Genomic DNA, 27093 nt, shown 5'->3' with positions numbered 1-27093 from the left:
CAATCGATGGAGGCAAATTTGTTGCTGGAAAAAGCAAAAATGCCTAATGCGTCCATAGAACCAATTCAGTTGAATAACCGCAGACAATTTTGAGTGATGAGACTCAGTCGCCTCCCAACACTACATAATAATCACTCCAGAAATAAAAATTTCCCTTCTTTGCGTGGCGCAGTCCAATATCGTGATCTAAGATTTGAATTTTGCTGAGAATTACCGATGGCAAAAAGAAAAAAAATGTTGCGAAATTGAGCTCTACCAAAATGGTGTGTCACACTTTGATGTCTTTCTCAGACTTCCAAACATTTCGAAGCGAATTTTGCTAATCTAACGCTATTTGTGTCAATAAAAGATGGTTTTTAAATGTATATAGACAAGAAATCGGAATGATGACATTTAGGCGCTTTTCAAATGTGGGTCTAGTAACAATAGTTGCGAAAGAGTTAATTTTGCTCGTTATAAAATAACTTCAAAATGAGTACTTTCGAAAAATGTAAGGAAATTTGGATATTAAAGTTTTATTCAACAATAATTATTCTATTCATGAAAGCGTTTAAAGCTAATCTTTCAATTACGTAGACCAACGGATTAGAAGCTTTAAAAGGTTCGAAAGCCTATATACAGGATTAAAACTTTCAATTGGAAAAATAATAATCGGATGCTGAAACGAGAATTAGTTGGTGGTAGTCTAATTTACGCCAGTGTAGATCAATTACGCAGCGGTAACAGTAAATGAAGAGTTAATTAAAGTCATAGTTTCAAGGATTTCATATCCAAAAATTATCACAAATGGTCAAGGTTCTGTCAAATCACACCAAGTGCCAGTGAAAAATTTCTAATTTTTTGACAGATTCAATTAATCACAAATCGCATCGGACAACGCCATAACTGAGGATATCTTACAACAAATGTACGCATGGTTTGACATAAAATACTTTTCATTTTCCTTAATTTTGAAAAAAAATATCACAAGTTAGTCGGTTTGGCTGAACCCCGATCAAGCGACAATCGATAGTTACTGTGAAAAATGCTTCCTTATTCCAAAGCTGACGTCGAGGAGCACACAAGGTGTTCAAGATTTGTGTGAAAAAAATGAGCAAAATAATAGAGCAAAGTGGCAAAGTGCTAAATAACATTTTATGGCCTGAATATTGCACAGTAGTGGCTCCAGAAAACCCTCAGAAAAAGTGTTTTGCGAACATTTCAATCATTTGTGTTAGATCAAAAACAAAAATTTTTTATTAAAAAAATCGAGATGTTTCATTTCTCGTCTCTTGTTTTTCAAAAATTTCAAAATTTTCAAAAATGAACTCGATTCATTGACCCTAAGTCCATGCTTTGTTACCCAAGCTGGGTGAATTTATGTTCAGTTGTAAACACGCTACTTTAGTGTACGCTAAATAGGTATTAAAATGCCACGTTTGAATCAATCTGAGTGAATCGAAAATTCTAACATTTCTAACAGATAAATATGGAAATTGTGCGTTTGTGAATAATCACGGGGATTATTCCATGTCGATGCAAGGAATATAGTAAACACATTTTCCGAAATAACAGAATTCAAAACAACACATCCTGTTCAAAATATAATTTTTTTTCGAGTCACTTAATCGGGGCTTTATTAAACCTAATGAGGGAGCAGCAGAGCACCGAGCAAGCGATTCAAGCTATTTATGGGAAGCTTGAGGCTCGATTAAGGGTTCCTCAAGGTTAACGTATTGAGCTCTTCACACTTAATTTTTTTCGCCGAGATCTCAGCACTTTTTGTTTATTTTCCCGAGGTGGGCACCGCCGAGTTTCAGCAAACATGATTTTTGCCGAGATTTCAGTAAAAGTGACGTTTCAGTTGCCGAGATATAGCAAATATTTTGCTGAGAATCAGTAATAAACGAAATTTTCTGCCGAAGTTCAGTTTGAAATTTACTGAGCTACAGTGGTGCCCAATTTTGCCGAGCTCGAAATAGAAAAGGTTAGTGTGTATGTTGTTTGATGCAACTGTTTGTTTTTGCCAAAACGAACATTTTGTTAATCGAAATTAATTAAGTTTCTAATTTTCTATAAATAAGAAAAAATTCAGTATGTTCAACTGCAGCTCATTTAAACTATTTCAGGGAGGCTCTTCCTAATAAAATGACGATTTTGTTGTGCCAACAATTGCAGAAACTGCACACTAATTGAAACTAAAGCGACAAATCCGTATGTTTTGAATTTGATTTCTTTATTCAAACGTGGATCAGCCCGAATGGCAAACATTTGGATGAAAAATTAGTTTAGGAATCTAAAAATTATGTTATTTTAAATTAACTCGTGAACAGATAACAAATGAGCTCGGCTGAAAAATCGTTTGAATCACGTTTAGTCAGATCATTTTTGAATAAAAAATACCCGTTTCATGGGTGATTATGATGGTTAACAAATCGTTGGAAAAAAATAGTGTTCAGTCCTCTAAATCAATAAGAGCATATGTGTCTAAAAATAATGCTGATGATATTAATGAAAGTCGGGCACATTAGTTAGTTAACCTTATTACGTGATCCATTACTTCATTAAATATGTGTTGCAAGGAAGCAGAAAAATCCTTTTCTAACATAAAGGTTTCAAATCTGATTATAGTAGCTCGATAGCCGTAATAGTTTATGACTATTTCTGCTGTAGAAGGCAAAACCATTGAAACGCCTTTTAAAGCGTAAAATAGACCACAGCACGCTAATCGATTTTTACTTCTGGTAATAATAAAAATCCCGAGACTTGCGTTGTTTTCGCCTGAACAGGTGACAAACGAAATTTTTGATTTTTATTTCTGATGTATGAAGCGGTGAAGCAAACCTGAAACTCGTGTCATCCCCAGTTGAACTGCCGTGATGGCCAATGAGAATTCATGTCGTTCCGATTTGAAAACGTGTAGGACAATGACCTATTTTTAAGGACAAACTTTTCGGGATCCAATTTTATCCTACTTCACGTTTCCAAGGGAACTACTTTCAATAATGGAGTAACGATCAGCTGTAATCTTTTGACAGTTATTCGTTGCTTTTTTGTTGAGATTAGTGCCTCTGAAAATGCGATATGATTTGTTTTACTCTGAACAGTTTTATCTTAGAATGGGATGAATTAGGTTAGGCCGCCATCAATATTCGTCTGAATATTGACATAGCAGAGCCGACTATGATTGTGCCACAATAGACGAGGGAAATTTGTTGTTTTTCAAATACACTCGATTCTTTTTTTACACGGGGGATGCGTTCCGTGTAAAAAAAAGTTTTCAGTTCAAAATTTGAAAATCCATGTAAAAAAAGTTTTATGATTTCTCGACGAATCATGCAAAATGGAGCAACTTTGCAAAAAATTTGTACCGGATTTTTTTTTTTACACGGACGTGTAAAAAAAATCCGTGTAAAAACAGAATCGAGTGTAAAGGATTACTCATTATTCAAAGATAAGACTACTGAAGCAGAAGTACTAGAACGCTAGAAGCGCTGTTACCCCATACAGCTGTTGTGATCAATATGATTGAACCACAGGAACCCAGACTTTACGTAAAAGTCTTGATCGGTTCCCTAAATGTCAAATATATTGTTTTGGTTTGCTTGTTCTAAAGTAAAAGAATTGGGCTACTGTGATTGAAAGCAAGGACATCCGACACATAAATTACCACCTTGAGCAAAACATGTTGATCACAAGATTTACAGTGCCGTTAGCAATCTAATAGGTACTTATGCATCTACTGATTAGACGAAAAAAGGCGGAGGCTCAGATAATCGAACCTATCATGGATGACCGAACATTAACTGTTGATAATTCCAACCTTATGACTTTTGTTCTCACTAAACTTCGATGCTGCTACTTTCCTGATTAAACATCAAATATTCGCTTGGAGCCGTTTTTTTTCCTCGGGTTTAACCGGACCATTTGAAACTGCACAGGAAACCAACAGATTAACGCATCGCTTGTGGGGCTTTACCATCCAGTGCTGATGACCACGTGCGTAATAGCTGCGGAACGGCGGCGTGCGCTACGTCAGAGCTGCTTGATTTTTTTTCTGTGATAATTCGCAAAGTGATTTCAGAGTCAGATTTAATAAATCGCCCGGTCCGTTCTTCGGTTAACGGGTAGCGGCTTGGGCTAAAACAGATTGATGCCAGTGGTAATCGTGTTGTCTGGATAGCATTTGTAATGGTAATTGAAATCGCCTAATGATGGTTCTTTTTTTTTCCTTCGACCAAAAGAACGGAAAGATTGCGATGGTTTGATTCAATCCCGTCATCCCGACCAGATTCAGTGACGAACCATCATGATTAAACTTCGCGCAGATCGTGTTTCACAAATAAAGCACAGAGCTAGTGGGCCATTTGTATGACTGTCGCCAAAAACTTCCAAATATGATTCGACACGGCTAACGACAATTAAGCCTGCAGATTAGCATCGGTCGGTATCAACAGCCAGTCAGCGCGTGATTCCCCCAGGTGAGGAAGCAGAAGAAAGTTTTTAAAATATTCTGCGCTTTTTTTTCGGTGCGGTTTAATGGTGAATAATGGATTGAAGAAACTGGTTTCGATGATGTTTCAACGCTGTATCAATCGGTGTGACTTATCTGTCATCAAGCAAGTTTTCGATGGAAGAAGAGTTTATTTTGATTATTTTTCCATTAATCAATCTTTCTGTTTTTCAGAAATTATTCAAATTTTATACAAACATTCTCTTGTTAGATTTTGACATCTTCGTTTAGTGGAGATTCGAGTAATTCGATTCTTTTTCACAATGAAGATTCTTTGAATTCGGAGCCGCACACTCAACACAATAAAAGCATTGATTTTTTTTAAATGTTTTTCAAAACTAAATTGAATATCCTCTGAAGAAACAAAAACAGAGTTTGTGTAATTCCAATTTGATACAGTCGTGCTGAAATATAGGAACCTAATTCCTTATCCAGCTTACTGAAACAAATTCAACTTATAACCAACAAAGTAATAAAGCAGTTATTTGTGCAAACATGTATTTTTACCGCTGAAAAATGAATCACAAAAAACAAGAATAAAATGGTCCGAATTTAAAATTCAGAATAAAATGGTCCGAAATTCAAATTGTTGACATTCGTAATTGTAAATTTGCAGCCCATTTTTTCAAAATTTGATTTAATTGTATAAACTTTTCAGTAAGAATATTTCAAGAGTACGAAAGTTCACTGCCGTAGGTCAGACGGCTCTGAGGAAGGGCTCGCACCATCAACTGATGAACAATTCGGGTCTTGTGAGCGTTCGAAAGAAGTTCGAAGCGTTTGCTTGCGTCATAGTTGGGCAAAGGTCACAGTCAAGATCACATATAGTTCCGCGGTATCTTCGGTTCAAACTTTGAAGACGGATCCTTTTGTTGTTACTGATGGTGACCTTGGAGAGCGTGTTTTTATCGAGTCTGTTAAATAATTATTGTTTGGGTGGTCGGTCACTGCAAAAAAACGCTATTCTCAGATTGGTCAGAGATATGAAGGAGAATTTATTGAAGCTTTTTTTTCGCATGCTCCATTCAAATCGGCATGTAATCCTACCATCTAGATCTAGATTAGAAGATTGATTATTTTTTGGTAATTGTTTCCTTATTATGAAGTATGATTGAAATCCACTATTGTATAAAATCCAAATTGATTGAAAAAATATTTATCTGAATCTCAGCCCATTGACTGTTTGAATTGTAAAAATATTGTTATTCAAATGTTTTGAAACGCACTTCTGCTCAATCGTATCGAATTTTGGTAACTTTTCAATTATGAAGGTAAATTAAAACCCATTTTCGTTCTGTGACGAAGTTGTTGTGCACTGAGGAAGTTTATTTCATATGAAGTGGATACATTTATTTGGAGCAATGGATTTAATCGGTAGCACTGATTTGCACCTACGATAGCCGTTCACATATCGCATTGATATTCAGAATTTTTAACCAAATGCATTACAAATGTGTGGAATCAAAAACCGTTTTTAATTCATGATTCAATGTTCCATTTGAAAGGGTTGAAAAGTAATTTATTTGCAAATTAATGATCTTATCAGTTGTCATATTTATTTATGTTTGGGAGGAATTCGTTTAGTCCCATGAAATGCTAAGTAGGCCTTGAAATGAAAATGACAGTTTCAATCAGCAAACGTCGATATTGGAGCGTCATTTGTAAACGTTCTCATCATTATACTGCTAAAAGAGAAGTTAATCTTTATTTCAGTGAATAACGAGTGATCAACAGAACAGAAATTTTGAGGACAAAAACTCAAGGTACGCTTTTAAATTGTGACCGACATCACAAAAACAGCTGTGTGGATTTAGATCCTTTGATTCGAAAATCGTCGTTCGTCGTCTGCAGTCGGTTTGAATCATAGTCAGTGAACGACTAATAATTTATTTCAAGATGATTTTTATTTTCAAGACGCTACATTCTTACAAAAATACTTTTCTGGTTACTTCTGTTGGAGAGAAGAAAGAAGGCAATCGGGTCCCGTCTTTAATGGACTCCAATGAACGCTCAATCCACTATAATCGCCTTAGAGCAACCATATTGTGCTGCCATTGTTGTTTTTTTTTTAATAAAATTTTTTTTTTTGGTGTTTTTAATGTCAATGCTGAAAGTAATTTCGAGACTCAATTGATTTAAAATATCTTGTTTTCTTTTTCTCGACAATTTTCATGAAATACATTCTCAAAAAATCATTAAATTGTCCATATTGTTACGAGATGTCTCCTTTTCAAATATCGTGACATTGCAGACTAAAGTTTTTGATGGCTCTTTAGTTAGCCTTGGGAGCAAATGAGTACAATTGTCATCCCGAAGATGGTGAGCTTAATTCTCGATGGTATATAAATAAAATCTGCTTCTTCTCATCAATTTTTTAAATTTTATTTTATTAAACAAATATTTTGTTATTCCTTTTTTGGAAAATTTTACCAAAAAAAATTTGTTAGACAGACAGTTTTTGTGCCGTCAAAAACAAACAAAAAAATCTTCGCTTTTGCACAAATATCACTGCATCAAACATGTGTCTTAATTGGAAATAATAATTATTTTTTAAACTGATTTTTAAAAACAATCGAAACAATTGATTCCACTAAGTCCACAATAACGAACTGCCCTAAACCCACCCAACCGCATCAAACCCCAAATCGACTCACCTAGTATTCGCTAAATGATCCTCCTTCAATGGTGATGGCCTCCGAACCACCAGATTGCTGCACAGAGGACCCCACAGGTCAGCGTGTCTGGCTTTCGCCCTCCAAACTGATTTGCCAAATCGCCCCAGAAAAATCAAAAAGCTGTTCTTGGCGCTTCAATCACACACTATCTCGTTCGTTTTCACTGTACAGCTGCTATTGCGGTACAATAGATCTACTTTTGCTCCGATCACACTGAGAGAGAACTTCGTTTTGCACTGATTTTAATCCAATTCAATTTGTTCTTCACTATTACCGTTAATTCCTGTGAACAAAAAAAATCAAAGATAAATCGAATTGAAGAATATCCGTTTCCGTCCGTGTTCGGTTTGGCTGTCTATTCTCCAAATCAAGCGAAAAAATGTCACACTGCAATCGCAAAATGCGTTCAACTGTTTTCCCGGTTCAGAACCCACACCACTCCGAAGAAGGGGGGCGCAGTTATTCAAGAAACAAAAAAAAACAAAAAAAAAGAGCAGAAAAGAACTGTTAGATCTCTAAAGGTAAGGCGCTGGCCCCACACGGACCGAACGGCACGCACTTGCACACACTTTGACCACTGAACTGAAACTGAATCTCGGGGATGATGCTTGACCATACCGGACCCGCTAACTACAACTACTGGCTGACTGGCTCGGCTGGCGTTCACGACCAAACTAAGAGAGGGCGCACCAGATCTTCTTCACCACCTTGCCGGCCAGCATGCCGACCAGCGGGGCCAGACCAGGCCAGTGCCAGCGACACAGGGAGAGATATGTACAAAAATCTTTTTTTTCCTTCTCCTATGTGTGTTGCAATTTCTTGGTATGTTCCACACACACTCTCTGTATAGTGTTCTCCTGCTCGGTCCGGAATTGTCGTCTCGTTCTCACGCTTGTTAACCATAAATTCGAAAAACCACCGAAAAAATCACTTTTCCAGGCATCAATAGTTTTTTTTTCGTTGGTTTATCTGTCACAAAGGTCACTTTTAATTAAAATCACATAATCAAATATCCCGGAGATTGCAGTACTTGTTCTCGGGTTCAGCAGTGTTCCGCGCCGCACTTGAGCCGAAGAAAAAGATCTACACTGGCGTTCCCGAACGGGTGGGATGAAGGGTCCCTTACTGTACTAAATAGTTAGTCGTCGATGATTGAGAAGATGATTGCTCGCGGTGCTCGTCTTCTTCGGTTCAAGTGTTTTATTCTACTAATGCTGTTTTTCTGCTGCTGCCCGCTTAAAAGAAGAAAAACTAGCGGCCTCTCGGGCCGTCGTGTGTTTTCTTCTGTGCACTGGGCACTCGTTGCCACCGCCGTTGCCGCTGTCGCCGTCGTCGTCGGTTGGCTCCTGCTTCTGCTCCACCTTGCTCCCGCGCGCGACTTCTTCACATGGGGGACGATGAGCCTCCGCGCGCGAGTCGTCGCGAGATTACCACACAAGTCCCCAAACGGCTGGCTGTCCAGCCTCACACTTCTTGCATACAAGCTGCGCGCTCTCCGCGCTCCGAGAGAGGGCGAGAGCGCGCGGTTCGCGACAAGAGCAAAATCACAGCCAACCAGCACCGCACAGCTTCCCGAGATCGGGTGAGTTACTAACCACTCAAACATAAAAACTCTTCTCCACTGATACGACGGAATCGGGTACCGCGCTTTCCGCCTTCTGTTGTCGAAGGATATCCTGCGGGAGGAAAAACTTGCACCTCCGCAGTATCGGGCCCGGTCGACGGTGTCCGGCGTTGTTGGGATGGATTTTTGCACTGAGGGCACACACACTTGGCGTTCTGCTCTGACGGCGAACGACTCGAAATTTTCGGCCGCACCGTGTGCGCTTTTATAGACCTCTCACTGACAAAAGGGGTAAATCTTTTGCGTTCGCGCCTGCTGGCCCGCCGGTGAGCTCCATCCGCTCCCGATCCGCCGTCGTCGCATCGGTCGGTCCATCCTGCTGGCGGACGCGCGCGGTTTCGGTTGGAAGGTGAGCAGCGGCGGCGGCGTCGCGACTACTGATGGTGAGCTCTCCGGGAGTGCGGAGCGGAGTGGTTGGTTGGGATGGGTGTGGAGTGCGATGAAGAAGGCTCGGGAAACATTTTTCTGGTGGGGCCGTGTCGCGATATGTTTGACCGTCGTCGGTGGTGTCTTCGTCACTCTTGGAATTTAGATGCCGCCAACGTGTGTCGCGGATTGTCGCTGATGTGTGTACTCTGGGGTGCAGTGCAGTTAGTCGGTGGCAGTGGCAGATCAGCGAAGATAGGGAACTCACCATAATGCAGGGGACGAATAGGGATTCTTCCGCGGACAGTGGGAGCCTTTTGTTGTTAGAATTCTATCAGGATATAATTTAGTCATTAAAGTTTTTAAGAAAAAAATAGGGCTGTTATTGTAATTCGAAACCAATATTTATTCGAAACTAATCAGATTCTTCAAACGAATTTTTAAGTTTTTTTATGCATTTTAACTTTTATTTTTCGTTGAAATTCCAATGCTTTTGCTGTTTGACATTAAGCATTTAATTGAAGGGACCAAGATACTGACAGAAATCTGATTCGATTCTAATTTGTTTAGAATTCTTTCTAGAAGGCCCGGAATATAACTTGAGCTATCAATTCATAGATTTCGCAATCAAATAATTTTCATAATTCTGATTCCAATTTTATTCTTGTTCAATATGTGTCCATTTTGGTTGCAATCTGAATCTATTCTGATTCGATTCTGATTGCCGTTTCGATTGTGTTCCTAATACGAATGAGATTTAATGATGTTTGTGATGCAACTGTTATCCGATCATCATTTTTTAATTTCTGGTTCAACACTAATTGAATTCTGTTTACATTATGATTTAATTTCAATTCGATACTGACAAGCTCTGACGTAATTTCAATTTTTTTGCACTGAATTAAAAAAAAAACTCCGAATCCTAAATTGGATTCTGGATTTGTTTTATTTGAGCATGTTTTTGAGACAATGAATAAATATATTGATTTGAGATCTTTGTAAAATACTGATTCTATTTTTATTTACTTCTTATTGGATGATAAATAAAATGTGGTTTGATTTTGATTAACCCCTGAATATATTCTGACTTGATAATACAGTCCCATCCCGATTTTGGCAACACCCGTTTTTGTCTACCCCCGATTTTGGCAACACCCGTTTTTGGCAACATTTTCTTCCCGATTTTGGCAACAACCTCGAAACATTTTTTTTTCTTATTTTTTAGAGCTAAAACCTTTTTATTAATGTGTAATAGGATAAACAAAACTATTACCGTTTAACCATTAAAGGTTTATATGCGTATTATGGGCTCTGTACGAATAGTGGGCCATTTCACTGAAATAATGAATCACCACTCGTATCACCGCTCATTGCAAACAATTTCTATTAAACTTTTCTGTTTTTTTTTTAATTCTCGTATTTCATGTTCCTATTCACCCTCCCCTTATATAACCAGCCCACCGTAGATTGTTGTATTTTTTGGCATTCTCACTGATTTTGTCGTCAACAAGCTGACTCACACCGTTGTACAAGTACAACACCTATTAAGCGAAGTCCGCTGTTTACATCACAATGCAACCGATACTGCATGAGTGATCCAGGAGCAAGCAAACCCCAGTAGGTTTAATTGCTAGTGATTAGTACATTCGATTTTCTAAATGCGCTTTATGCCATCAAGTCGTTTTGCTCATTATGCGGCTCTTTTCTTATATCAGCCGAGAAACTGTCATTTTATCATTTTATCCGTCTTCTGCTGCATGTTTAAAATTGATGCAAATTTGTCTAGCGATTAATATCAGAACACTTTTGGCTTTTCCAGTTTCCTGATATGTCAATTGCATAATGAGCCTTTTGATTCTAGCATGCTTGCCAACAGTTCAACAGTAATGGTAAGAGTTTTGTAACATGTAAGGCTCTCGAGCAGCCATTAAAAAAATCAGATCATGAGAAAAAATCGGGTTAATCTAAGCCAACTTGATGTTCTGCTGCGGGCCAAGTTATGAGCTTCCTAAGTGCTTTGAAATTGGATGTTCGATGATTCACCGTTTAATGATCTTCAACGCTCACCAATGGAACCCTATTGAGTGAAGCTTGGTAACACAACAATGAGCGTCGTTACGGTGCGTTATTAGAAGAAGCCATTCAAGCATTTTAAAAATGAAGACCTCTTAGAGTCTGGAACTCTAGCACACTAAATGGGAGGAGTTGATACTTCCTCTCGATTATTTTATCACCTTGAAAAAAGAGCGAATAAAGCAGAACGCATGGTGTGGTTTGATTGTTTGCCTTCATTTGTACTAGAGCAAGCGGTGTACGAATGCAAAAATCGTAGCTTACATGGATACCTCACCACGGCTTAGCTTGTTAGACGGTGTTGCTCATTGTTTATCACAGCAACGATCGCTCCTACTCGTGGTGGTTTGGCATCCATCTGAGCAGTTCACTCATTGGCTGTGGGCAGTTCACTCATTGCCTGTGGATGCTACGATTGCAATAGATCAATGCTCACAATGCTCACTCACACTTTTAATGCTTGCTCTCGAGTGTTCTGTTTGTGATGGCGAAGTATCAGAAGTGGAGTACCTCCTGTGAAGTTTCCATGAGATCGCTGGCGTAGTTCTAGCTGCTTCGATAGGCGAGTGATGCGTCACATGTGGTTTTATTATTACTTATTCAGCCTAAGGCCGGAGTGGCCTTTGCGGTACATAACAGTCGTCTCCGTCCATTGCTGTACGTTACCAGTTACGCAGCCAGAGGTGAGCCAGCCAAGGGCTGAAAACCCCTTAAATAAAGACGATAATAATAATAAGTTACACAGTCTACGGAGTGTCCGTAAATTTTCTTCAACCTGATCGATCCACCTTGATCGCTGCACACCTCGCCTTCTTGTGCCTGTCGGATCGTTGTATAGAACAATTTTTACTCCAAGTGCGGGTTGGTCCTCCACAAGCATTGTCCAGGACTCGTGTCCAAGGAGGACTACCGTCACCTGTTTAATGATGGAGTCTGTTTGGTACGGCGGCGAACTCTATTCGATCGTATTGTTTTTTGGAGTACAAAGTACGTACGCTTTTCTGCCACGTTGCGTCTCCGAATTTGTCTGCTGGTATCGTTATCGGAGGTCAAGTGAGCCCAAGTACACATAATAATAAAAGTGAACTGTAGTCGAGTGTAGTTAACCCATACTCACACTATATTGGATACACTTGGCTTGACCAATTTGCAGAATGCAGATTTCCGTTACCATTTTCTAAAACAATGGAATGTCTTATGCTTTGTGTTCATTTTTTCCATAATGTCAGCAAAAATTGTACAGAACTTTACTCTTAATCACACCGACCACAAGAAAGTTTGCCTACAATAGAAACGTTTTTTTATCACCAATAAATTTATGTAAGGACGTGGCCGACGCTATTTTTAATTTAAAATATTATTCATTATTCAATTTGTATTATGAAATTGGCTAATTAGATACATTATCGTTTGATTACCATTCTTGAGTTTATTTCAATTTTGTGCGAACTACAACCTCCGAGTTATGAATAATATCGCAAAATGTCAATTTTAATGCACGTGAATTATTTAAACATACTTCACATACTTTGTAGTACATGTTCTGAGTATATAACTTCAATCACGCAAACAAAAAAATTGAAATTTTGTATGAAATTTTTTCCCGTTTTTATAACATCCCATTTTGGCAACTTTAAAATCCGGTCGTGTTGCCAAAATCAGGAAGGACTGTACTTGCTAAGATCCTTTGAGTTTAGAATTAGATATTTTTCAACTTCTTTATGGACGTGACTTTCAATGTTTTAAAAGTTCATTAAAAGAATCCGATTAGAGTTCGTGTTGCGGTTTTTTATTTGATCCTGTTCCCATTCTTTTTTAACTCTGGTTAACTTATGATAAGATTTGATTCGATATTGATTGTGAATTTGTGGGCTTTGTGACCGTATGGTGTTACAAGAAACAAGAAACAAGAAACAAGAAACAAGAAACAAGAAACAAGAAACAAGAAACAACGAAACTCCTTTCAAGAGGCTCGGGAAGCCTCCTTTCAAGAGGCTCGGGAAGCCTCCTTTCAAGAGGCTCGGGAAGCCTCCTTTCAAGAGGCTCGGGAAGCCTCCTTTCAAGAGGCTCGGGAAGCCTCCTTTCAAGAGGCTCGGGAAGCCTCCTTTCAAGAGGCTCGGAAGCCTCCTTTCAAGAGGCTCAGAAGCCTCCTTTCAAGAGGCTCAGAGCCTCCTTTCAAGAGGCTCAGGAAGCCTCCTTTCAATAGGCTCAGAAGCCTCCTTTTAAGAGGCTCAGAAGCCTCCTTTCAAGAGGCTCAGGAAGCCTCCTTTCAAGAGGCTCAGAAGCCTCCTTTCAAGAGGCTCAGAAGCCTCCTTTCAAGAGGCTCAGAGCCTCCTTTCAAGAGGCCTCAGAAGCCTCCTTTCAAGAGGCTCAGGCCTCCTTTCAAGAGGCTCAGAAGCCTCCTTTCAAGAGGCTCAGAAGCCTCCTTTCAAGAGGCTCAGAAGCCTCCTTTCAAGAGGCTCAGAAGCCTCCTTTCAAGAGGCTCAGAGCCTCCTTTCAAGAGGCTCAGAAGCCTCCTTTCAAGAGGCTCAGAAGCCTCCTTTCAAGAGGCTCAGAAGCCTCCTTTCAAGAGGCTCAGAAGCCTCCTTTCAAGAGCTCAGAAGCCTCCTTTCAAGAGGCTCAGAAGCCTCCTTTCAAGAGGCTCAGAAGCCTCCTTTCAAGAGGCTCAAGCCTCCTTTCAAGAGGCTCAGAAGCCTCCTTTCAAGAGGCTCAGAGCCTCCTTTCAAGAGGCTCAGAAGCCTCCTTTCAAGAGGCTCAAGCCTCCTTTCAAGAGGCTCAGAAGCCTCCTTTCAAGAGGCTCAGAAGCCTCCTTTCAAGAGGCTCAGAAGCCTCCTTTCAAGAGGCTCAGAAGCCTCCTTTCAAGAGGCTCAGAAGCCTCCTTTCAAGAGGCTCAGAAGCCTCCTTTCAAGAGGCCTCAGAGCCTCCTTTTAAGCTCAGAGCCTCCTTTCAAGAGGCTCAGAGCCTCCTTTCAAGAGGCTCAGGCCTCCTTTCAAGAGGCTCAGAGCCTCCTTTCAAGAGGCTCAGAAGCCTCCTTTCAAGAGCTCAGAAGCCTCCTTTCAAGAGGCTCAAGCCTCCTTTCAAGAGGCTCAGTAGCCTCCTTTCAAGAGGCTCAGTAGCCTCCTTTCAAGAGGCTCAGTAGCCTCCTTTCAAGAGGCTCAGTAGCCTCCTTTCAAGAGGCTCAGTAGCCTCCTTTCAAGAGGCTCAGTAGCCTCCTTTCAAGAGGCTCAGTAGCCTCCTTTCAAGAGGCTCAGTAGCCTCCTTTCAAGAGGCTCAGTAGCCTCCTTTCAAGAGGCTCAGTAGCCTCCTTTCAAGAGGCTCAGTAGCCTCCTTTCAAGAGGCTCAGTAGCCTCCTTTCAAGAGGCTCAGTAGCCTCCTTTCAAGAGGCTCAGTAGCCTCCTTTCAAGAGGCTCAGTAGCCTCCTTTCAAGAGGCTCGGTAGCCTCCTTTCAAGAGGCTCGGTAGCCTCCTTTCAAGAGGCTCGGTAGCCTCCTTTCAAGAGGCTCGGTAGCCTCCTTTCAAGAAGCTCGGTAGCCTCCTTTCAAGAGGCTCGGTAGCCTCCTTTCAAGAGGCTCGGTAGCCTCCTTTCAAGAGGCTCGGTAGCCTCCTTTCAAGAGGCTCGGTAGCCTCCTTTCAAGAGGCTCGGTAGCCTCCTTTCAAGAGGCTCGATAGCCTCCTTTCAAGAGGCTTGGTAGCCTCCTTTCAAGAGGCTTGGTAGCCTCCTTTCAAGAGGCTTGGTAGCCTCCTTTCAAGAGGCTTGGTAGCCTCCTTTCAAGAGGCTTGGTAGCCTCCTTTCTAGAGGCTTGGTAGCCTCCTTTCAAGAGGCTTGGTAGCCTCCTTTCAAGAGGCTTGGTAGCCTCCTTTCAAGAGGCTTGGTAGCCTCCTTTCAAGAGGCTTGGTAGCCTCCTTTCAAGAGGCTTGGTAGCCTCCTTTCAAGAGGCTTGGTAGCCTCCTTTCAAGAGGCTTGGTAGCCTCCTTTCAAGAGGCTTGGTAGCCTCCTTTCAAGAGGCTTGGTAGCCTCCTTTCAAGAGGCTTGGTAGCCTTGGAGGCTCGGAAGCCTCCTTTCAAGAGGCTCGGAAGCCTCCTTTCAAGAGGCTCGGAAGCCTCCTTTCAAGAGGCTCGGAAGCCTCCTTTCAAGAGGCTCGGAAGCCTCCTTTCAAGAGGCTCAGAAGCCTCCTTTCAAGAGGCTCAGAAGCCTCCTTTCAAGAGGCTCAGAAGCCTCCTTTCAAGAGGCTCAGAAGCCTCCTTTCAAGAGGCTCAGAAGCCTCCTTTCAAGAGGCTCAGAAGCCTCCTTTCAAGAGGCTCAGAGCCTCCTTTCAAGAGGCTCAGAAGCCTCCTTTCAAGAGGCTCAGGCCTCCTTTCAAGAGGCTCAGGCCTCCTTTCAAGAGGCTCAGGCCTCCTTTCAAGAGGCTCAGAAGCCTCCTTTCAAGAGGCTCAGAGCCTCCTTTCAAGAGGCTCAGAAGCCTCCTTTCAAGAGGCTCAGAGCCTCCTTTCAAGAGGCTCAGAGCCTCCTTTCAAGAGGCTCAGAAGCCTCCTTTCAAGAGGCTCAAGCCTCCTTTCAAGAGGCTCAGAAGCCTCCTTTCAAGAGGCTCAGAAGCCTCCTTTCAAGAGGCTCAGAAGCCTCCTTTCAAGAGGCTCAGAAGCCTCCTTTCAAGAGCTCAGAGCCTCCTTTCAAGAGGCTCAGAAGCCTCCTTTCAAGAGGCTCAGAAGCCTCCTTTCAAGAGGCTCAGAGCCTCCTTTCAAGAGCTCAGAAGCCTCCTTTCAAGAGGCTCAGAGCCTCCTTTCAAGAGGCTCAGAGCCTCCTTTCAAGAGGCTCAGAAGCCTCCTTTCAAGAGGCTCAGAGCCTCCTTTCAAGAGGCTCAGAAGCCTCCTTTCAAGAGGCTCAGAGCCTCCTTTCAAGAGCTCAGAGCCTCCTTTCAAGAGGCTCAGAAGCCTCCTTTCAAGAGCTCAGAGCCTCCTTTCAAGAGGCTCAGAGCCTCCTTTCAAGAGGCTCAGAGCCTCCTTTCAAGAGGCTCAGAAGCCTCCTTTCAAGAGGCTCAGGCCTCCTTTCAAGAGGCTCAGAAGCCTCCTTTCAAGAGGCTCAGGCCTCCTTTCAAGAGGCTCAGAAGCCTCCTTTCAATAGGCTCAGAAGCCTCCTTTCAAGAGGCTCAGAAACCTCCTTCAAAGAGGCTCAGAAGCCTTCTTTCAAGAGGCTCAGAAGCCTCCTTTCAAGAGGCTCAGAAGCGTCCTTTCAAGAGGCTCAGAGGCTTCCTTTCAAAAGGCTCAGGCCTCCTTTCAAGAGGCTCGGAAGCCTCCTTTCAAGAGGCTCGGAAGCCTCCTTTCAAGAGGCTCGGAAGCTTCCTTTCAAGAGGCTCGGAAGCCTGCTTCCAAGAGGCTCGGAAGCCTCCTTTCAAGAGGCTTGGAAGCCTCCTTTCAAGAGGCTTGGAAGCCTCCTTTCAAGAGGCTTGGAAGCCTCCTTCCAAGAGGCTTGGAAGCCTCCTTCTAAGTGGCTTGGAAGCCTCCTTCCAAGAGGTTTGGAAGCCTCCTTCCAAGAGACTTGGAAGCCTCCTTCCAAGAGGCTTGGAAGCCTCCTTCTAAGAGGCTTGAAAGCCTCCTTCCTTGCATAGAATATAGTCCTGGTCCTGGAACGACCATGCAGGCATGTTCGTGCTATGTATCGCGGGCAAGGTTTTTTTTGTTTGTGTTGTACACCGTTTTAGCTGGTCTTCAGACTTCATAGCCGATAAACAATACTCTGTATTAGCATAAAACAAATTCAATAAAAGGCTATCCCTTTGTTACACAGACATCTTATCTACTTGGCCACATTTCCCGCATCCTAGGCCGGACCGATAATCGATCTTGCCATTTCCGGATTGGCAATCTTACACCTTTGCTTGCAAGGCTAATTGGAAAAAACACCTTCTCTACTCGTACCAAAACAAATTTTCACCAAGATCTGGTGCTACTGGGGAATTCCCAACCACTTTCGAACTACTATCTCATAGGTGAATTATTAAAACACCGACCGACAGCCTTTCATCAAATCCCGTTTACAAGCTGTAAGGCTGAGCTACTTAAGCGGATTATTAAACACCGTCGGTAGAGTCGAACACCTGGACGTATGGGCCAGGTCGCTTGCGCTCTTCGTATGGAGTGCTATGTCAGTGCATACATGACTGAGATGGGGATAATGTGGTCGATCATAGACGAACATATAGTCTCTTAGCCTTCCTGAACATAATGAAAGCCAACTTGGTATTTCATAATCATGGCATTATGAATTTGCTACAAAGCGGAACAACTCTATTATGGTTTTACTTTTTCGAATGCTATCATTCCGTCAATAAGAGTCAAGGTACTAAAGTATGCATATAACATTCCATTTGTCATAGGTGCTGTTGGACTTCAAACACATGTCGCTATATGCTTCCAACAATAGAATCTTAAATAAAATAAACTTAAATAAACTTAACAGCTAATGATTTTTTTTTGTGTTTGGATAGAACGTTCAAGAACGTTCGTGGCATGAATGCTTGTGCTGCAGTTCCATTGAATAACATACTATTCATATTCGTTAACGAAATGCAGCATAAAGATTGAGAAAAATCGTCTGATTTTCGACGAAAATCAACAATGTGGCTCACCCGTAAAATTTTTGTTCAATCAAATAAAATTTACAAACAACCATGCGTTCACTGCTTACTTCTCATGCAAGTGTGCCAAAACCAAAAACCAAGATCTAAAGCTTCACTTCTATCATAGAACAATTACCCACTGTCCACCTCTTCTGTTAGTGTCCACACAAAGCAAACATTTTCTTGGGTTGCCAAGAAACGATTCCCTTCCAGACGTGCCGCGCGATGCGTTCTGTTTGGTTTGCAGTTGAGTGTCCAGTCCAGCCCACCTCTCTAATGCGAGGCAGCGCGGCGGCGGCGGCGATGTTTGAATTTGAGTGCCATTGGAGCACAGTGCGCGCAATTTTCCTGAGCGCCGTGGGTCGTAGAGTTGGGTGGCAACCCCATCGCACACGCACTCTTTCTCTCTATCTCTTTTTCTGTTTCTGCGGGGTGTGAGCTCCCTTGCTCGGTCCATCAGCATCCTATCTTTCGCCATCATCCGTGCACGGCTTCTATCGGTGGCTATCTGCAGCTGAGTGCTCATTAGTGCGGTCGTCGCGAATCGGCACCAAGCAGAAGCAGGAGGCTCGCTGCGTTGTTGCGACTTGCGAGCGCTAAGTTCACACAACAAGTCGCTACAAATGCTCGGGGCTATGATAACGACGCGGTTGGTGAAAGACGTTGATGTTTGCCTCAGTCCCCGTCTTGCACTGCACTGTGTGTGTCTTCCTTCTTTATTATGAGGTATCCCTGCCTGGATGATTTACCTTCAACATTGTTGGCGGTTTGCAAGATCTAATTCGGCCCTTGGGGCGGGGAAAGGTCAACACACACCGGAAAGCTAAAGTGTTCCTTCCAAACGTATACTTTCCGTCATTTTGTTCCCCCCTCGGCTGCGTTGCTGTGGAGTGCGAGTGCGGTGCTTTTTAATACCTACGTTCTTTCTCTGCTGAATCGAGCTCAACAACGACGACGTGTAGATTTCTTCGAAGCACTGGCACTGGGATGTCCTGCACCTACTTGTGATGATACTCGAGAGACTCACGCGATGGATTCTTTCTTGTTTTACCTTTTAACACACCGATGGCCGTCGCTATATGAAAATATCCTGGTCAAGTGTTTGCCTTTATTTGCAGAAATGAAATTTTCTGCTACATATTTACAGGCTTTGACGTTTGTTGGGAATGCTTAGAAGTACGACACTATCGGACACGGAATAATAAAAATAAAACTCACCGAGTATCTTCGTAATAGTTCCATTTTCTCACCAGTGAATTAGGTCAGATTTCTATTTGAGATATGTTGATGGAAGGGAAATATTATTCAGCGTACTCATGAAGATAGATAACATCCTGAGCCGATTTGTATTTGACATTTCTGTATCATTTATTTGTTCCATTTGGCGGAGCCACAGTTCTGGTAATGCTGGGGCACCAGAAATTGTGACATAATCAGTTCATTGATCATTCATTTGGTGACAGCAGTAAAAACTATATTGCAAGCTGGGTGCTGCGGATTCGTTCGATTCTTTTTGCCTTTCTCGTATACAAAGTATACGTAAAGGCTATATGTTCGCTCCAAAAACGAACTTTTTATAGGAGTCCCGGAGACCCATAGTGTTATATACCAATCGACTCAGCTCGACGAATTGAAGTGATGTCTGTGTGTATGTGTGTGTGTATGTGTGTGTGTATGTGTGTGCGCAAAATAATCTCACTCATTTTTCAGGCACTTATCATTTGCCGATTTGCTCGCAACAAGTTGCATTCGACGCGGAATCTTGTCCCATTGTTTCGTATTGAAAATTGGCCGAATCGGACTATGGGCTTCGGAGTTATGGCCAAAATATATTTTTTTACAACAGAAATTCTCACTCACTTTTTAGACACTTACTCTTAGCTGATTTACTCGCAAAAAGTTTCATTCAACGCAGAATCATGTCCCATTTTTTCGTATTGAAAATTGGACAGATCGGACTATGGGTTTCGAAGTTATGGCCAAAATCCACTTTTTCACATGAGAAACACGTACAAAATTCTCACTCATTTTTTAGGCACTTATGCTTAACCGATTTGCTCGCAACAAGTTGCATTCGACGCGAAATCTTGTCCCATTGTTTCGTATTGAAAATTGGCCGAATCGGACTATGGGCTTCGGAGTTATGGCCAAAATATATTTTTTTACAACAAAAAATCTCACTCACTTTTTAGACACTTACTCTTAGCTGATTTACTCGCAACAAGTTTCATTCAACGCAGAATCTTGTGAAATTATTTCGTATTGAAAGTTGGCTCAATCGGATTATGGTTTTCGAAGTTATGGGCAAAATTCATTTTTGCCTTTCTCGTATACTAAGTATACGGTAAAGGCTATATGATCGCTCCAAAAACAAACTTTTTATAGAAGGCCCGGAGACCCATAGTGTTATATACCAATCGACTCAGTTCGACGAATTGAGGTGATGTCTGTGTGTGTGTGTGTGTGTGTGTGTGTGTGTGTGTGTGTGTGTGTGTGTGTGTGTGTGTGTGTGTGTGTGTGTGTGTGTGTGTGTGTGTGTGTGTGTGTGTGTGTGTGTGTGTGTGCGCACAAAACGACGCAAAAAATGTCACTCATTTTTCAGGCACTTATCCTCAACCGATTTGCTCGCAACAAATTGCATTCGACGCAGAATCCTTTCCCATTGTTTCCTATTGAAAATTGATCAGGTCGGACTATGGGATCGGAAGTTATGGCCAAACTACTTTTTTTAATAGAAAAATCACAAAAAAAAATGTCACCTATTTTTCGGACACCTAACCTTGATCGATTTACACGCAACAAGTTGCATTCGACGCAGATTCCTTTCCCATTGTTTCCTATTGAAAATTGGCCAGTTATGGCTAAACTGCAAACTTTTACGAAAAAATCGCGTAAAGAATGTCACTCATTTTTAGGCATTTATCTTCAGAGTATTTGCTCGCAACAAGTTGCATTCGACGCATAATCCTGTCCCAATGTGTCCTATTGAACATTGGCCAGATCGAAATATGGGATCGGAAGTTATGGCCGAAACACAATTTTTGCCTTTTGTCTACAAAGTATACGAAAAGGCTATATGTTCGCTCCAAAACCAAACTTTTGCAGAAGGCCTGGAGACCCATAGTGTTATATACCAATCGACTCAGCTCGATGAACTGAGATGTGTGTGTGTGCGGTGCGCGCACCAAAAGTGCGAAAAGTTTAGCTCACTTTTTTTTGGTACTTATCCTCAACCGATTTACTTGCAACAAATTCCATTCGACGCGGGATCCTGTCGTATTGTTTTCTATTGAAAATTTGGAAGATCGGACTATGGGCACAAAAATTATGGACAAAATGCTTTATGTTATAAAAAAGCGCGTAAAAAAGTCTAGCTCATTTTTAATGCACTTACTCTCAATCGATTTACTCACAACAAATTGCATTGGACGAGGAATCCTATTCTATTATTTTCTATTGAAAATTGATCAGCTTGGACTATTACCTTAGAAATTATGGCCAAAATACTTTTTGCCTTTCTTGTGCTACAAAGATGTACCGAAAGGCTATAATTTCTCTCCGAAAACGAACTATCGGATGCTTCCACACTGATACACTTCCCTCCCTCTTCATACGGGAGTTTGGCAGAAGGACGGTCATGAGATTTATATCATAACAAATATTGCCCTCCGCTCGCTTGATGGGAATGCAATGACATTTTCGTTTTCTTTTTGTGTAGTCAGAGCTTCAGTTTAACAAACATCCAAACATCCTTAAAATATATAACTGGGTAAAATAAAACAGGGGTATGTACATCAAAAAGATTGGAAAAGTAAAAAAATTGTAGAAATTCTTATTAGCATATTGTAGATCAAGTTGAAAACCGAACCGAGATCTCGCGTTTTCAACTGGATCTACAATATCTTTGCTTGAAATAATCCGATTTTCATAGAACGGCAATTTTCATCTACTTTCAAGCAAACACATTTTACGAAGGTCGAGAAAGGCACCATCACCGCTAGGTGGATTAATCTGGGTTTTTTCAAGATATTTTGCTTGACACCCGCAAATTTCCTCTCAGTGTTTATTGTACACGCTACGATTTTCTCATATTGAATTATAATTATGTTTATCTTTTAAAAATTAATTTCAGAGATTTCGTCGATTTACTGCATTGCATAAATTATTGTGCCGATCGTAAAATTAAATCATGCTGTTCACTTATTAAAACTTCTCGATAGGTTTGAAATGAGACCAAATACCTAATTGTGTTTTGTTCGAAATGAACTATAATTAGTATGAGTTGATTTACACGTGTACTCTCTCGGCTGCGCTCAAAATGCTCAAAAACTCTCTCGATGCGATGGATACTTTTTGACAGCTTGTTTTAGAGATTTTTGACAATCGTTTTGACTCTATCCGCAGCTCCCAGTGAGATTGCAAGGGTTAATCAGTTAAAAAGTTTTTAGGCAGCTTCAAACTATTACTGAGTTGATTATCTTCTATATATAAAAATGAGTTTTCATTTCCTTTGAGACAATATAACTCACGAACGGGTAGTCCGATTTGCACGGTTTTATCACTAATCAATTCGTCTTGGGATCAGCAGTGTAAATAAAAAGAAGAAAAAATATTCGAGAAAGTTGTAAAATTGCAACGTTTTCATAATTTTTGAAGAAAGCCATCAAATTCCAACTGAAATCGAACTAGAGTGCGACGCTAATAACAATCGAATGAAGGATTGAGAATTTGGTCGAAAGAAAAAACAACCCGAGCGATATCGGGCAGGTTCGACTAGTAGTGGTATAATTTCTTTATCATGGTAATTTTTATATATGAAATTTACTTTATTACATATTTTAATTGAATTTTATCGTCTTGAAATTGTTTAGTAATTCATTGGAAAAACCTCTACGAATTATTCGATTTTTTTTCTCCAGAGACATCTAATTCCTTGAATTCCTTGAGAATTTCTTCTGGAGCTGATCGGAAAATCCTCCAGAAATTTCTTGGAACATTCATTCAGATGTTATTTCAGGAATTTATTCAGAAATTCTTCAAAACCATCTAAATCTCACACCTCGTTAATTACTTAAGAAATTCGTTGGGAAATGCCTTCAGGAATCCCAAAATGTGTCAAGAAAAATTGTTTAGAGAGGTCGAATAGGACAAATATAAAGCAATTAATGTTTTTTGACTGTCATATACACGGTTAGAAAAAAGTACCTAATATTAGGTACTTTTCACTCAAATCAGGGGTTCAGTGTGGGAACCCAAAATTAAGTAATTTTTTCTCGGATTTAAGCAAAATTCACTTAATATTAAGTAAAATATACTTAATTTTAATTAGAAACTAACCAAAAGTTAGGTAAATTTCACTCAACTTTTGTAAACATGAGATTACTCAACGTTGGGTTCCCACACTTTAATGCCCTTGTTGAGTGGTTTTGCTCTTCATTTTATGACAACAAAAGGAAGAGGGAGGGAGATGCAAGAGAAAAAAAGTACCTAAAATTAGGTACTTTTTTCTAACCGTGTAGACTTCTAAAAATGTGTCAAAATTGGATCGTGAAGAAATCATATCAAACTGTCATAAAATCAGGTGTAGACAAAATCAGGGGCAGATAAAATTTAAACATGCTAAAAATCGAGTCAGCGCTATACCTTGTACATATTCGTTCATAGAATGATGCTATGCAAAAAATTGAAAATAATTTTATTTGGACGCATTTTACATATAAAAATTGTATTTTTGCCATAACTGCTGAGCTCATAGTCTGATGTCTAATATGATGATGATGATGGTCCCGCCACATCTATAAAGGTTTGAGCTAGACGATTTATCTTCAAGGTAATAATTTGAATTCAATTTTACAACAATTTAATCAGATTTGCAAAACAAAACAAAAACGATCTGATTACCATCACAGAAATTAATTTCATAACTTTCCATTACTATTCAGCAAAAATGTGAAATGTAAAAAAAAACTGTTTATTTTATCCACAGATTCTTATAAGTATAAGTAAAAATGCAAAACTTGTGATACCTCTCGCACAGATTTCAAAAGTTTCACCAAGAATCACGTTTTATGTTATTACAAGTAACGTTAGCCACTCAAAAACATTAATAATAATCTAATAAACTATGTCGTTGTCATCAAAATCAAAACTTGTGTTACCGTTTCGTCGATAATAGGAAATAATGAAACAGGGTTCGCCGTCCTGTACAACTTGTTGTGAATAAACAAGTTAAGACTAAGTGTCCCAAAAATAAGTGAATTTTAAAAATGCATTTTTCGAATAAAAAATTAGTCTCTGGGCCTCTTATAAAAAGTTTGTTTTTTAAAAAAACTTCCGAGCCCAGATTTTGATCAGCCTAATTTTCAATGGGAAACAATCGGACAGGATTCCCCGCCGAATACAATTTGTTGCAAGCCAATCGGTTTAACGATATGATGATGATGATGATGATGATGATGATACTACCATCTATTGTAGCAAGGCACCTGCCGATAGCACTGGCCATATCTGGAAAACGATTTGATCATGATTATACTTCCGTTTGTATTTCATCAAACTCCTGTATGAAGGGCCAAAATGGGTGGGGTGGTTCCATAAGCAAAGACACTTATGCGAATCCACGGGATGAATAGAGAATCTCCTTCCAGAAGAAAGTTCGTACACACAATAATATAATCTAGCCCTCGTTTCCCAGATTGACCCAATAGATGGGGAGAAGAGCCCGCCCTTTATCCACGAGATGTTAACAATAGGAAGTTGGCGATTCCACTCTTCCTATCCAAATCGCTTCAATCGGGTGCCCTGATGGTTTTTTTGTATGGTATTTAATCATATAGTTTCAATATAATTAGGTAAGTATATAATGGAATTCTCTCACCAAGTTCCAATTCGTATGTCCTGGATGAGGGAGGACCTTTCCTCAACACCAGCTAGTTTTAGATTTATGCTGTCTTCCGAGTTGGAAAACCAATAGTTCGTCAAAAAATGTCCTGGTTTAAATCGGGGAATATTCTTGTTCAAAGATCGAAAAATAGGGTTCTTGATTTCTGAAAAGATTAAATGAAAAGACGGATGGCAGTATCATACATGAACATAACATGAACGTTTTGATTAAAATTAATATGTATTGTGTTTTTTGTAATGTCCAGGAATTGGAAGAGTTGGTTAAGAGATTGGTAAAAAAAACCTGTGAAAATCGGTTGAAAAACCACTGAGTCATAGCCATTTGAAAATTTAGTTACAATGATTTCAAAAATGAATCCTAGTGTTAATTACCTATATAGATTGATCTGTATGATGTCACTCTTGTTTTCATGGTCAGAAGGTATGGAAGGAAGGTATTTCAAACCCAATATGTACTTCAATGTCATCAATTTCAATAATAAGATAACACATTACTTCTTCGAATAAAAAAATGAAGTAGATGTTTATTGATTTTTTTTTGTAAAAATCATATTTTTTTTTGTTTTTGTAACGATGCAATAGAATACATCAATAAAAAAATGGATGCCATTAATTTCATATTTGCATTTTGTTTAGAAAAGAATGAAACAGAAACAGAATGCAAAAAATTCACGGACAGAAAATGTTTAACATTGAACCAAAAAATCCGATTGTTTTTAAATCGTCACATTTTTTAGAAATTATGTCGAAATTTATTGTTTCAACCAGATTTTCTGAGATACTATCAATAACAAAATATTTTTATTTCAACAATATTAAAATACACACATTTGAAAACAACCTCAGTAGGTTTTTGTGGACAAAATAAATTAATAGTATAAAATTTTCAAATTACAAGTCATTTGATAACTTAATACTAAGGACACACCTGTGGTACTTGTACCATGGTTAAAGAGAACAAGAAAATTATTCCAAGACTATCTTTAATAAAGACAATAATTGGTATGGTACTCATTTCAAGATTCTTGTACCATGGTACTTGTTCCACCAGTGTGTCATTAGTATAACTCGCTGGGTTTGATGCTCGATCCAGAAAATGTTTGGGTTGACGATTTTCTTGACTTCCCTGGACATCATCGTGTTATGATTGACGAATGCAAACATGGTAATTTGGCTCGCAATAAATAAATGTAGAAATGCTGAATGAACTTGCAAGGCAGCCATTTCCCAGTGGAGAATGTAATGCCGATAGGAAAAAGTAAAATATATGTTAATATAATGAAACAACGCCAGGATTTTGGAAAACTAAATCATTTCCTCTGACATCAAGTTGAGCATGGCCTCTTTTAAAATATTTTTTCCGAAAGACAAATATTTTTTTTTATAAAACCATAAATTTAAATTAGTATATTAGTATATTCTACTAATCATAATAGAGATAATACCAACAACTTCAAGAAAAACAAAAATGTTTGAACGAGTGAAGCGAAAAAAAAATTGTTAGCAAGGAATCGTCTTGCAGAAGGATCAGCATTATAGATGAATTTTTAAGATGATTTATATTACAATCCAATTTTACTCAATTTAATTTACTTTATATATAACTAGAAGAACCCGCCCGATCTCGCTCGTAGGTGCCTAACTGTCAATCAAACAATCGATTCTAGCGTCGCACTCTATATTGAGTAAATCTTACAAATCGATCAGCCCGTTCGTGAGGTATATTGCCTCAAAGGGAATGCAAACTCATTTTTAAATATAGAGATAACCTTTCAATAAGACAGCTGATGCTTATTTTGACTTTATGGAATGTCTAAAGAAACATATTTCTGCAACAAGTACAATAATATGAATGTTTATTACAGTTAGTTGAAACGACCACCATTCATCAATTTTGTATATTAAAGTCAACATTTTATTACACACGAGCAGACATGACGAATTCATTTCGCCTAAAATTGATTAGTTCTATAGTTATGCAGAAATATCTGTTTTATTTGTATAGGAGCCCCCCTTTCCTGAATGGGGAGGGGTCTCGACCCATCTAAAGAACCTTCCATCCTGTTCAAATAGATCGAATCACAAGAAGCAAAACTTTAGTTTGTTATATCGATTTAAATTTTCTTGTTATTCTTGTTGTTTCCTTCGTTTTTTTGCCGGAATACTATTCAATGTGTGCAATAAATCCTAAGTCTAAAAATTAGAATTCAATATACATATTGACATATGCTAATCAATACTCATCGATGTGGAATAGCCAAGGAAATAGCTCTATATTTTCATAAATATTGGAAGCTATAGTTTTGTTTCAACTAATAATAAAAAGCATAAAAAGCAAGATATCCAT

General features: G+C 39.7%; 1 protein-coding gene across 4 annotated transcripts in view; it reads right to left on the bottom strand.

The window, feature by feature from the left end:
* The window catches only part of LOC134207914 (titin homolog), a 221288-nt gene extending 212338 nt beyond the window's left edge, over nucleotides 1-8950 (bottom strand). Inside the window, exons 1-2 of one of the 4 annotated variants that reach the window (XM_062683983.1) lie at nucleotides 8763-8950; nucleotides 7147-7450 (exon numbers count right to left, since the gene is read on the bottom strand). The gene's annotated coding sequence lies outside the window, so the exon portion shown is untranslated. Of the gene's footprint in view, nucleotides 1-7146; nucleotides 7451-7726; nucleotides 7831-8197; nucleotides 8383-8762 lie in introns of those variants that run through there. The other 3 variants (XM_062683981.1, XM_062683982.1, XM_062683984.1) reach the window with 3 other exon arrangements.
* Between the last annotated feature and the right edge of the window lie 18143 nt (nucleotides 8951-27093).

The sequence above is a fragment of the Armigeres subalbatus genome, chromosome 1 (assembly GCF_024139115.2).
Source record: "Armigeres subalbatus isolate Guangzhou_Male chromosome 1, GZ_Asu_2, whole genome shotgun sequence".
Classification (NCBI taxonomy): domain Eukaryota; kingdom Metazoa; phylum Arthropoda; class Insecta; order Diptera; family Culicidae; genus Armigeres; species Armigeres subalbatus.
Note: the sequence above shows the minus strand (reverse complement) of the source record. Positions and strands in the feature narration are given on the sequence as shown.